The sequence below is a fragment of the Apostichopus japonicus genome, chromosome 10 (assembly GCF_037975245.1).
Source record: "Apostichopus japonicus isolate 1M-3 chromosome 10, ASM3797524v1, whole genome shotgun sequence".
Classification (NCBI taxonomy): Eukaryota; Metazoa; Echinodermata; class Holothuroidea; order Aspidochirotida; family Stichopodidae; genus Apostichopus; species Apostichopus japonicus.
This window is the reverse complement of record NC_092570.1, coordinates 7,567,961-7,580,951: the sequence shown is the minus strand read 5'-3', so window position 1 is coordinate 7,580,951 and position 12,991 is coordinate 7,567,961. Positions and strand designations below refer to the sequence as shown.

Sequence of the window (12,991 nt, the reverse complement as noted above, 5' to 3'; positions counted from 1 at the left end):
CATTTTTGAGGGTCATTTATGAATGGGGATAAAAACGAGGATACCCGGTCTTAAATTTGATTTGAGACCTCTGTCCGCTCAGCCTCCTCGATGATGTCATCATCGGTCTCAAATCAAATTTAGGACCGGTTCCCCTCGTATTTATCCCCTAAATACCGTATAACCATAAACAGAGCTCCATGGTATAACCCACTGACCTCTTTGAGGTCAGTGGTAAAACCGTAGTTGCACTCATCCCGACTCAAGGCCGTGTGCAAAATACAACTTTTAAGCTTTCCGTGATATATATATGTGATATTTGAAAACACTTGTCATGTGCAATTCCGTAGTTGCAGTTTTGTATTTAGGTTATGAACCAAATATTAACGAACATTTGGACACGTAGTACTTGTACTGATGGTACATGGGGATTCCTACAAGGACCGTTAATATTTTAGATTTCTGTTTTATTGTCTTGAAATATTGGAGATGTCGTTTGGAATGAAATCTCAAGGTAAGCGTTGACTTTTTGACAAGAAGGCAATCGGCCACGGAGTTGCATATCTCATCGCCAGCATACACTGGGTTTCGGTGAGTAGGCCTAGGGCGGTAACGCACGACGCGATGCATATGATTGGAATCGAAAGTCACAGTTTTGAATTTCTCATCTACCTGTATCTTGTAAACGCGTGCGTGAATACGCTCGATAGTTATGCTACATTGTGCCTATATAGGGGCGTAGTCTAGATCTATCCCCCCCCCCCCGAGTCTAAGCACGCAAGAGGACAAAGTCACTGAAATTCACTGATTGACAATGCGTGGTAATCTTTGTAGTGATAGGTAAGTACAAACTTAAAAAAAGAGGAAGATTTCACAATAGCTTTTATCACTGTTCAAAGTATGAATCTTGAGTCAGGACTCCTGTCTAGTTTTGTAGGGTTCGAGAAAAATTTTTGTCATGTAAACTTCAAAAGCGGTATTGCCAGATTGCATAACATTATTCATTTGAAATCAACTTGTTTTACTGCCTTTAGGTGAAAGAGTTCCCCCTAATTGTTTCATAGCAACATACATATAGGCATATAATGTGTTGACACAGGCGTGCAATGCTTAAAGTGAAACTGCGTTTATAAGTAACAAGGTGGCACAAAAGGCTCGCCATACTGCAAGGGAATCCCTTCCATAGAGCCCTCCCGCAGGCCGGCAGGCCATATAACTTCATCTTAAAAACGACCCATCCCCTTCCCCTTTGATGGTCATTTGTTTAGGACACCAAATGTAGAGCATATAGTGTAGTGTAGGACTTTCAAGTTCTTACCCCTCAACATTTTTCTAACACAATGAGAAAGGTACAGTAAGAGAATGGAATGTTCCGGCTGAAAAGATATGATTGGAAAATGTGCTTTCAGTTTAACAATACTGTATGCACTATGTTTGGTCTTTATGGCATATTTCCGGAAAATATTGACATACTTTAAGCCAACTCAAATTAAGTTTTTTTTAATTTTCTATCAATTTCATTATCTTGTGGAAAATCAAAGAAACATAACTTTCTAGTTAGCACTGTCTTGATCTCATATAATTTAAATTTCCAACTGTAGAAGAATTCATATCTTTCCTTGTATGTTTTAAAATGTTAATTTTGTAAACCTTTTCAGTGTTGGTGTAAATTACAGAACAACATAATTTCAAAGCATGGCTTGATCTCATTTTCTGTATTACTAATACATTTTCACGTTGTCAATAAATCCAAGTATCTACACTAGCACGAGTAACTCCCCCGTAATAGAGTCGATCAGTCCGGATATGTTCCCAGCGCTCCAAAATCTGGCTGAAATTTGGGGAACTTATAACAGCGACCAATAAGGGCGACCAAAAAATGCTAGAAAGTGCAAATAATACTACGGAGTTGTGTAGTGGCCTTCGTGGTGGGCCATGAGGCAGAAATGATGTGTTTAAAGCAAATTGAATGATCGAATGCTTTCAATCGATTGCAATTAGGAGGGAAAGACAGGCTTTTGGACGTTCCATGCATTAAATACTTTATTGTAAGTGATTCAAACCCGACAAACTCGTAATTATGGAAGGGAGTATAAAATGTCCCCTAAGTCAGGATATGGACTAACTCATTATTATGGTAAAGCAAAATTATAGCTCTTAAAATATCAGACCTGCCCCGAATATCAGCGAAAAGCGTAAGTTTCGGGTTAAAGATAACATATTTGGAAACAAAGCTTAATGGGAAACATGCAGACGGGTGGGGTGAACGTTAAAGCTGACATTACACTCTACCAAAGTATGTCAACAACCGTGAGGGACGATGTCGGGCAGGGGGTTATTAACAATTAACTCGGCAACTGAAAGTCGAACGTAGCATATATATACTGTTATTCAAAACCATTTCTGGCTAACAAATAAAATCTGTAACTCAGTATCATTGGGGTACCCAAACTAGCTGACATCACCCTCTAACACCCCATGCCAACAAACCTCGGGGGACGGTATCATTTAGGTTGTTATTAACGCCCAAACTCGAGGCAAAGTCTCATCTACAGTTTATATACAGTTTTTCAACACGTTTTTTTGCTAACAAATCAAATCTGTAACTCAGTATCTTTGGGGTCCCCAAAGTAGCTGACGTCACCCTCTATCACCCCATGCCAAGAAACCGCTGGGGACGGTATCATTTAGGGTGTTATTAACGCCTAAACTCGAGGCAAAGTCTCATCTACCGTTAATATACGGTTTTCAATACGTTTTTTGGCTAACAAATCAAATCTGTAACTATGTATGTATGTATATTAGATCCTCCTGCAAGCAGGAACTCGCGAAGAAGCCTAATTGGCTTATCAAAGCCGTAAGCTGACCGAAGTCAGTCTCTCACATTCATATTTAACGTCAATGATTACGATTGTTAATTGTCAACAACTCTGTAACTGGACGACATACATTAATCTGGGAGTGACTCGAACCGGGGGACCTTATGATTGAAAGGCACCGGTGTTAACCACTGAGCTAACACTCCGTTAACTCAGTATCACTGGGCGCAAAAACGTAGCTGACGTCACCCTCTATCACCCCATACCAACAAACCTCGAGGGACGGTATCATTTAGGGTGTTATCAACGCCTAAACTCAGCCAAAGTCTCATCTACCGTTAATATACTGTTTTTCAACACCATTTTTGGCTAACAAATCAAATCTGTAATTCAGTATCATTGGGGTCCCCAAAGTAGCTTTAATCACCCTCTATCACCCCATACCAATAAACCTCGGGGAACGGTATCATTTAGGGTGTTATTAACGCCCAAACTCGAGGCGGTCTCATGTACCTTTTGTATACGGTTTTTCAACACGTTTGGCTCACAAATCAAATCTGTAACTCAGTATCATTGGGTTCCCCAAAGTAGCTGACGTCACCCTCTATCACCCAATGCCAACAAACCTCGGGGGACGGTATCATTTAGGGTGTTATTAACACCCAAACTCGACGCAAAGTCTCATCAACCGTTAATATACGGTTTTCAACACATTATTTGGCTAACAAATCAAATCTTACTTTTGGAATTTGTCTTAAAAGTTAAAACCTGCAGGGTTCTCGCCCGCTTTTTTTGAAAACCGGGTGGTCCCAAGTGCCGATGATCAATTCGGATGCCAAAGGTATCCGCGCGATCGCGTAGCGTAGCGATCGTACTCTCGGCGTGGGATCAGGGGGCAAAGCCCGTCGTGTGGGTCCAGGGGGCTAAGCCCCCGGAAGCTCCGCGATTTTCGCGTTTTCTAAGTAGGCAAACTGCTTGAAATTGACGCTATTTTTCGAGCTATGATTCATAAATGTTCAAATATTTTTCAATAACTTAGAGTTATACATATTAGCCTGCCGAATAATAAAGACAAAATAAACTGGTCTTGGTGATTTTTCCTGCAGCCAAGCCACTTGAAATTCACGCTACTCAGGTGCGTATCCAGGGGGGCGTTGGGGGCGCGCGCCCCCCGGGTAAGGAAAAGAGGAGAGAAAAAAAGAGAAGAAAAAAGGGAAAAGGAGGGGGGAAAAAAAAGAAAAGGAGGAGAGGAAGGAAGGGAAAAGAAAAAGAAAAAAGAGAGAAAAAGGAAACAAGGAGGGAGTAGAAGATAGCCAAGACCTCGGGAAGAGAAAGAGGAACAGTCATAGTTAAAGCGCTGATCCCTATAATATACACAGGGTAGCCAGTGACAGATCAAGGATTACGGAGGTGGTGTGCGCCTCACCCTACCCCTTACAGCGACAACTCCATTTTTGACGTTTCCATTTTTCCTCTCTCACTAATGTATCTATATAAATACTATATATGGTCTAACATAACGCGTTTGTGTGTATGGACGCCTTAAACAATTGTACAATTGTGCTATATGGAACCAACTGTGGCTGGTCTTGAACTCGACCGAGTCGTCGGGGTACATGACGCATTTCGGGAAGGGGGCGACCGCCCCCCTCCCCCGAGCAAATTTTCTTTATGACATCGCTAGTAATTTCAAAATAGACAATGCTTAGATGCAACTTACAAGGCCTGGGAAGTGTCATTTCCAGCGATCTGGTAGGCATTTTCGGCCAAAATTTTTCTTGTACGCTTCGCGCCAACCCATGGTGGCGCTTCGCTTAGATAGTTTGCCTACAGGCTTGGCCCCTCCCTTGGCAAATTCCTCGCTACGCGCCTTTTTGAATTTGTAAAGCAGACAGCAGATATCACATCGTATCAGTAAGCATTGAAATGCATGTTCCACGATGAACAGCCTCAAAAACTGTCTATGTGTGTAGTTAAAGGCGTAGGAGCCCAATTGGATTTGGGGGCTGTAATGACTTGCCCGAAAAAAAAGCCAAAATTTTTCAACATAGGCTATCAATGCCAATATCATATAAGCAAGCAACGGTCATTACAGTGCATGGCATCGTGTACCGCACGGTCCGTGAAAGTTGCACAGTATACCGCTGGATGCTATGTAAACAACGAAATGTCTTATGTAGATGGAGAAAAACCATACAGATCCATTTATGTCAAAACTCTCTTTTACAGTAGTAATGTCGGCCAAGCTTAGAACTTTATTTTAATTACCAAGGAGATCATTTTTAAGCTATTCATTGCTATTTATTTTTCTTTCAGTAGGTGCCCGAAAAAGATGGGGAAAATTTGGTTGCGGGGGGGGGGGGGAGGGGGCTGCAGCCACCGCCTCCTACGGGACCTACGCCAATGTGTGTAGTGTTCGGTTTCGATATACCTGATATCGGAAATATCTGCTATTTTTCATTTCCTTCAACCAAGTTTTATAATAGCCATTATAAGAGGTTTTAATATTTCTACACCAATAAATTAACTGTGTCTGAATTTTCGAAAATTTCCTCACCAACATTCTTCATCATACTTTCCTCTACTCGTGCAACTTTGACCTGTCTGTTAGGGGTTCAAGGAGGATTTTCTATATTGCTTGAAAATCCTGGATACGCGCCTGCTACTTTACAAAGCTATGATTTCTTAAATGTTCAAATGTTTGGCAATAACCTGGACATTGCTGTTAGTATACTCTACAGTATAAAGAAAACTAGTCAGCTTACCATTGACTAAAGTCAACATTACATAAACTGCTACATAAACTGCATGACTATTTTTTTTTGTGTCATTCAGTTGTGACTTCATTTTTCCCTGCCCTGGTTAAGGTTAGGTACAATGTTTAAATACAAACATTCTGGCATCTCTCAGTACTCAGAAAACACAAACTTCGTTCGCAACCCTTTGCTGTGTAAAGCAGGGATCGTTTGTGTCGCGGTATCACTATACTGCAGCGCTTACGTGATACCTGGGATGTGTTATTTGCCGTGGTTGCAGTTGGGAATAGGAATAGTGAACTGAAAAGTGTGAATATTTAGTCGATGGTTTTATTCACATTAAAAATGTCAAAAAGTTTCAGTATTACTTGCTAACATTTATTATTCATAACAGTTATAAAACCAGGCACCCAACTTTCAAACAGCAAGGGCGCACAACTTTCGAACCGATCGGCGAGAGGCAAAATCAAATTCAAACCTAGAACCCCGTCCGGTTAAATCGGACTGGCGAGAACCCTGGCGTTATTACCTGGTTAATGCATATTCAAAATTCATGAAGGGCAACTTCAGAACATGGAACAAGAGTGATTATCACAACCTGGGATAAGTATCCTTAGCATGCATGGATACAAATTTACAAATTAAATAGTGCTCCTGCTTTTGTATTTTGGATGGTAAGTGTATATTATCTGTATTCAGCAGTTGTTAGATCTGTGGTAGAGAAACATTATCATTGGTTGAGTGCACTTTAAGGGGAATACGCATACACCCTTTGTTCATTATATGAAGTTTGTAATTTATAAAATACAAGTTGATCCCTTCATATCCAATATATGTCTTCTGAAACATCACGAGGGTACCTTTGTTGGAACATAAAAGGAGATTGAAGAATTTAGCCAACGATAGAAAACAAGATTTAGGTAACTGCATGCCTGTTGATTATGCCCTTTAAAGGAGTTGGTTAACGGTATAGTACGGATTAAACCGATAGTGACTGAAACAAAAGACTCGAGGTTCCATCGGTTGTTAATTACACAGACTTGTGTAGGTACGTTTTGTTGAGTCACTCTAAATGAAACAAAAGACTTGAGGTTCCATCGGTTGTTGATTACACAGACTTGTAGTCGAAAGAGCTATTTTCAATTTTCATTCCAGTGAAGTTAGTGCATGTGTACACATCAATAAAAGATGACCAAACTTGATCATAGTGTCCCTGAGTAGTGGGTCATATGGGTGTTTTGTAAGTTTATGCCAAAGGTTATACAGAGGTCATCTGGGTTCATTGTGTGAACACACTCAAAATGCTTCTCCTATATGGGTGATCACCATGCTGGGTCATAGTGTTCTCTTAATACGGAGACATAATTATGGTGTGTTCAAAAAAATATGGATGTCAAAGATCAACCACTTATCTTTTGGAGTTAGTTGTATGAAACCACCAAAGGTTCTTCTCGTGCAGTTTGCATTGGATTATGAAGAATGTTGGTCATAGTGTTACTTGAACAGTAGTCTATATAGGGGTAAGAATTTGGGGCCAACGGTCATCCGGGGCCCAAATTTGCGATTTTGTGTAAAACACTGTGCTTTTCTTCATTAATAAAAGTTTTTTTTTTAAAGAAATATGACTAAATTTTTCAATAAACTTTCAATTTTTATAGTTCAAGAAGGTAATCCATAATTAGTCTACCCTGTAATTTGTTTAAGAAGTCATGGTCTTTTCTCTTCTACGCTAGGCACAGTGATAAGTTAGATATTAATTTCATTACTTGTCGTTTGTTGCATGTCTATTAAAGAATTTGGTTCTTACCAGCTTACTGCTGAATGCCGAAAGATCTATGAAGATTCATGTGGAGTTTGCCTTCGTTTGTTTGTTGTTTGTTTGTTGTGTGTGTATGTGTAAGATAACTAAAAAAGTCAATGCAACTTAAAACTTCATAAAATGTACGTATTACTTAGAAAAGATATCAGCCCAGCTGCTTTTCACGTAGTTTTGGCCAATCAAATCATCATCTTAACATTGTTGAAAATATGAAAATATCTCAACTACTTATACAGTAAGTAAACCTTGATTGAAAGCCTTACTTGATATATACATTCCCCTTAGTATATACAAGGACCATATTGTACATGCATGTGTTGTCAATGTAAAATGCCAGATATCGAGTCAAGATATTAGGTCAATTTATGTATTTCGAGTCATGAGCCGTTTATTCTTTTTTATTCACTGTAACCGGTCATTTATAAAATAAGTTTTTTCGGCACATTTTGAACAAGGAGGTCAGATACGTTATATCCTGTGATGGAATTGATGCTTATAACGCAAACGTATTTGAGAGAAATAACAAAACATCATGGATTTTATCATCGTGTTTGCAACTCGGTGGTCCAACGTCTTAAAACAATTCACATGCTTATATGCAATCAGGTTGATTGAAGACAATTTGAGAAAAATGCCATGATAACATTTATCGCTAACCAATTTATGTAATATGTTTTGTCTAAACCAAATTTACAATTGGATCATTGTCATTAGACTACCCATCATATGTTATCTCAAAATGGTTGTATGGATCCCATTTAAGGACAATCGGGCCTGAACTTTCACAATTTATACTTATACTGTCGACATGATTTTGCTGTCTGTCAAATAAATCCATCTTTAGTTCACGGCGATTAATTCCTTTGGTATTTAAAAGGAATACAACATCGCTAAGCCTTCTTTTCACCATTGCGGTTGCATATCGATAACCTTCTACACACATACTGAATGAAGTTTGCAGACATATTAACTATATTTTGACTAACTCTTGTAAAACGGTGTAATTTGACTGTATATACACTGACACTACAATCTATTCCGAGTTGGTCCGGATGTACTGATCGGGGAGTTTTCTTGTAATTTCATTTCAACGATACTATATGAGTAGGGTCATTTTATGTTTACTTATGTATCTTTGTATATAATATTCCGTATTCCGTAAACAAAATCATAGTTTTCCTCATAGTTTCATTTTACTTTACGGCTTTCTCAATTAATTTCTCTTCTTTCTTTAATGTGAGACACATTCTCTCTACAATGAGAATATAAATCGGATAGCTTGTGTCGAGTTTAGGTGTTAATAACACCCTAAATGATACCGTCCCCCGAGGTTTGCTGGCATGGGGTGATAGAGGGTGACGTCAGCTTCTTTTTTGCTCCCCCCCCAATGATACTTAGTTACAGAGTTGATTTGTTAGCCAAAAATCGTGTTAAAAACCCATATATAAACGGTAGATGAGACTTTGCTTCCCGTTTGGGTGTTAATAACACCCTAAATGATACCGTCCGCCGAAGTTTGTTGGCATGGGGTGATAGAGGGTGACGTCAGCTTCTTTTTTTGGCCCCCCTCAAATGATACTGAGTTACAGATTTGATTTGTGAGCCAAACGTGTTGAAAAACCGTATATAAACGGTAGATGAGACTTTGCTTCCCGTTTGGGTGTAAATAACACCCTAAATGATACCGTCCCCCTCGGTTGTTGGTATGGTGTGATAGAGAATGATATCAGAGAATGATATCGAAAACGATTGAGATAAAACAAAAAAGTGCAAACTTTCGAGTAAATAGTTTAAAATATAAAGAAATATAACATCTTTGCATAAAATTGAAATTTCTGCTCAGTTACATATCACATTCTTAAGATGCAAGAATCTCTGAATTGACGTGTAATATAAATGAGTAAATTTTGTTGACCTTCTTATCTCCGACTGAGAGCAATTTGTCAGTTTATTTGATTCTAAATGCGGCTATAATTTTTGCATCAACGGAGAGATAATTTGAGAGCAATATGCCAAGGTGAAGCCTGTATGAGGATAAATGTCGAAGATTTTCCATAAATACAGCCAACATTGGTGAATAATGGGAAATTATGAGACATTTTTATCTAGTTCTGCTAACGATTATTAATTGTTGTAATAATAAATATCGTTTGGGAACAAAAAGGGAGCTGAAATTTTCTCAACTGCAGTTGGGGTAAACAGTGGACGGGAATCCAAGCCCTCCCACTCCCAGTTAGTAACTTTAAAAGGACCCGATTTAGAGGGCGTCTTAGTTTGACCTATATCTCAACCAGGGTCAACCACGCTTTGAGTAGTGATCGCTTTGTTTTGTAAAATCATTCACCAAAGCCCAGGGCCGTAGCTAAGGCCTGATGATTGGGGTGTGTAGTGGCTGAAAAATCCAACTGGATGGGTTTTGAACCCAGAAAATTCCGACTGCTGCCTTGTACCCCCTCCCCCACCCTCGCGCTACTTGTCAACGATACGGTCAGTGTCAGTCAGACACCCGATCTGTCGCGACTGCACTTTTGTTGCGAACTTTTTCCGATACATTTGTACCCACTGGCACTCATTTCACAAACTTATTATCCCCCCCCCCCAACCCCAACCAAATATATTTGTGAAAATTTGGGCAATATGCTGATAACTTTTCGGGTACCTAAGAAAGAAAGAAAGATAATGAAATAAAGATAATAACAATGTGTTTTTCAGTAGTTAAACTTATATGATTATTACCATTAATATTGTAACGACTTCCCCCATAATTTTAACCAATATGGAAGGGTAATTACACAGCAAATGATTGTATGTTTTTGGCATGCGATGTAAAAACCGATGCATGCCTATTTGATATGCCAATTAACATGTGGAACGCACGCGGAGCGCGCCAAAAATTTTGGTTATATTTTTAGGGCAAGACTTTACAGCCCCCCCCCCCCCCACTTCCCAAATCAAATTGGGCTCCTACGCCAATGACGGTAGTTCTATTAGGCATTTTTTTGGAGTATTCAATATCATACGAAGTTTTGTACGGTGGAGTATGAGAATCGCGAGATACAATTTCTCAAAGTGGCAAGGAAAACGTGGTAAATATGACTGATTAAAGGTCAATTTTGACCGAACTTTATCAAATTTTAGGTCATGCACAATCACAGGAATAAATGAATAGGCCTAGATAAACTAGAGTGCGACAGTCGGAAATTCCGACTGTCGCACTCGTCAGTTTTACCAAGTTTGGGGCAGTGGCGGAGCGTCCATACAGTCAGGGGGGAGGGCGAACGCCCTCCCCCCTGACGGACTCCAATGGACTGCTGGCGCCCTTTTCAGCTTTTTACCACTTTTTACGTATTCGCGATTATTGACTTTTTGATTGCGCTCTCATCTACCTATTGACATTTCTCACATTTTCTTGCTGCAATTTTCTGACAAAATGCTCTAACGGCTATTTATTGTTCGTTTATCTGCAAATTAGCAAGGCCCAGAGAGGGTCATTTCCGGCGATCTAGGGAGTATCTTTACTGAAAAAAATCTGTAGGCTCCACGCCAACCTGTGGTGGCGTTCCGCTTAGATAGTGCCGAAAGCGCCCCTATAGACCATTCTCGCCCCTCTGACCAATACCCCTAGCTCCGCCACTGGTTTAAGGGGGGGGGGGTGAGACACCCCCACAAACCCTCTAGAGACGACCCTGCCAAAGACAAGAATCTACGGTACTTAAATTAAAAACGATATTTGTTGGATGTTTTAATCTCTTTAGTGATAATTTCTTTTCAGATTACCAAACATCAGAGAATGGTCATCCTGTGACTCATCCTGCTGAATCAGGAGCAGTGAACTATGGAGGAAGAGACGGTGGACTGGTAGTGACCCAGCCGGCTGTACACCGGAGGAGAGCTCCCGTTTATATGCCACGGATGGTAAGGGAAGTAAACTACAGAATATCGCAAAATGGACTTCCAGTTACTCAGCCTGCTGAATACTCAACAAGTATACGGCCAGCGTTAGTACTTTTTAATGATGACACTAACGGAAACCACCGAAGATCAGAGAATGGACTTCCCGTCACACACCCTGTCGATAAATAAAGGACAGAGAGCGTATATGCGTCTCAGATAGTGCCAGCAGATTGCCAGTGACTCGACCTGCCTGTTACGAAACAGAAAGTAAACAGACATTAACGGAGTTTCAACTCTTCAAAGCTGATTGGGCAATATGTTTTTAGAGTACTATCCTAAATTTTTTGAAACATTTAATTTCTATTACTTTTATGAATCATCTTGTATAATTAGTTTCGTTTTTCCTGAACAATAATATATGTTTTCGAACAAAGTGCATATATTTCCCTCCCCCTCCTCTACTTCAATAATGACGTTAATGATTTAGTTTAGTTTAGTTTAGTTTAGTAGAAAAAAAAGGATCAGGAGGGACACTTAAGTCCCCATCAAGGACCCTATAGAGAGAGAAAAATAATGAAGACGCAAACACTCAGACCCGATTACAATGCTTAAAGTGCTTGTCCAAAGCGTTCTTAAACCCATTGACACTACTTGCAAGTACAACTTTCTCAGGCAAACCATTCCACTCATTCACAACCCTATTAGAAAAAAAGTTATGCCGAATATTAATCCTACTATGTGACGTTTAGAGTTTAAGACAATGACCTCTGGTACAACTACTATTAGCAAACATGAAAAAGTCGGTAAAGGATAAATTGTCGAAATAAAGGTGGTAATAAAGGTCATCATATAGAAGGCAATGCCTTGAGTCGCTCGTCATTGTAATGGTGTTACATCATCAATCATGTTATTACGAAACAAGAAGTTAACATATACGAATAGGTTTCTTTCTGGTTTATTAGCTGTCCTTTTTCATATTTATATTTTATTGTTCATTTTCATTCTTGTATGCCGAGCAGCTATATTGCCTTCCCAGATTTTAAAAGTGCCTTCATGTTTCTAAAAATTCCAAACATTCAAATGTAATATCTCCATTTTAATGACGGTCATTTTAATGATGATCAGTAATTACATTGGAAATGTAATAAATTGCTCATCGCCAGAGAAATTTTCTTCAGTGCCTTGTTGTTCTTTTTCAGAATATTTTTAATATGTTATTATTCCTACGTTTGGAAGGCTTAAAGTGCTTATAAGGGTAGTTAAAATAGTAAAGTATATGTCCCCTGTAAATATTTGAAGAGTACCCCCTCCCCCTTATTCATAATCATTCATAACAATTGGCAGGGACCCTTTGACCTTATTTTGGAATAAAGGTAAACTAGATGTTGTTATCGAAAAGAATCACACCATACTTTTGGAGAACAGTCTGGAGAGACAGAACCTGAGCATGAAAAACAAAACAAAAAACAAACAATTTGATCCACTATCAAACCCAGTTCCCGTACATGGAGACTCTATTCAGTTCCCGTACATGGAGACTTTTGTGTCATATTTTTATATTTCTTATTTGCTGTTACATAGCGTTTTAGAGCACTTTTGTGGATTTTACGCTTTACAAAATAAATTATTATTATTATTATTCATTTCGATCGTGACGGAAGGACATTTAAACTAGCATTGCACCATCCTTCTTCCGTTGACTTCGCAATAGCTGACTAATCGGG

The 12,991-nt window shown here is 39.2% G+C and overlaps 1 long non-coding RNA gene across 1 annotated transcript; it reads left to right on the top strand.

Moving 5' to 3' along the window:
* Positions 1-342: 342 nt before the first annotated feature.
* On the top strand, positions 343-11,770 carry LOC139974957 (uncharacterized). The gene is made up of 2 exons (XR_011795602.1): positions 343-493; positions 11,146-11,770. It is a non-coding gene; the product is annotated as an uncharacterized lncRNA (long non-coding RNA).
* The last annotated feature ends 1,221 nt before the right edge of the window (positions 11,771-12,991 follow it).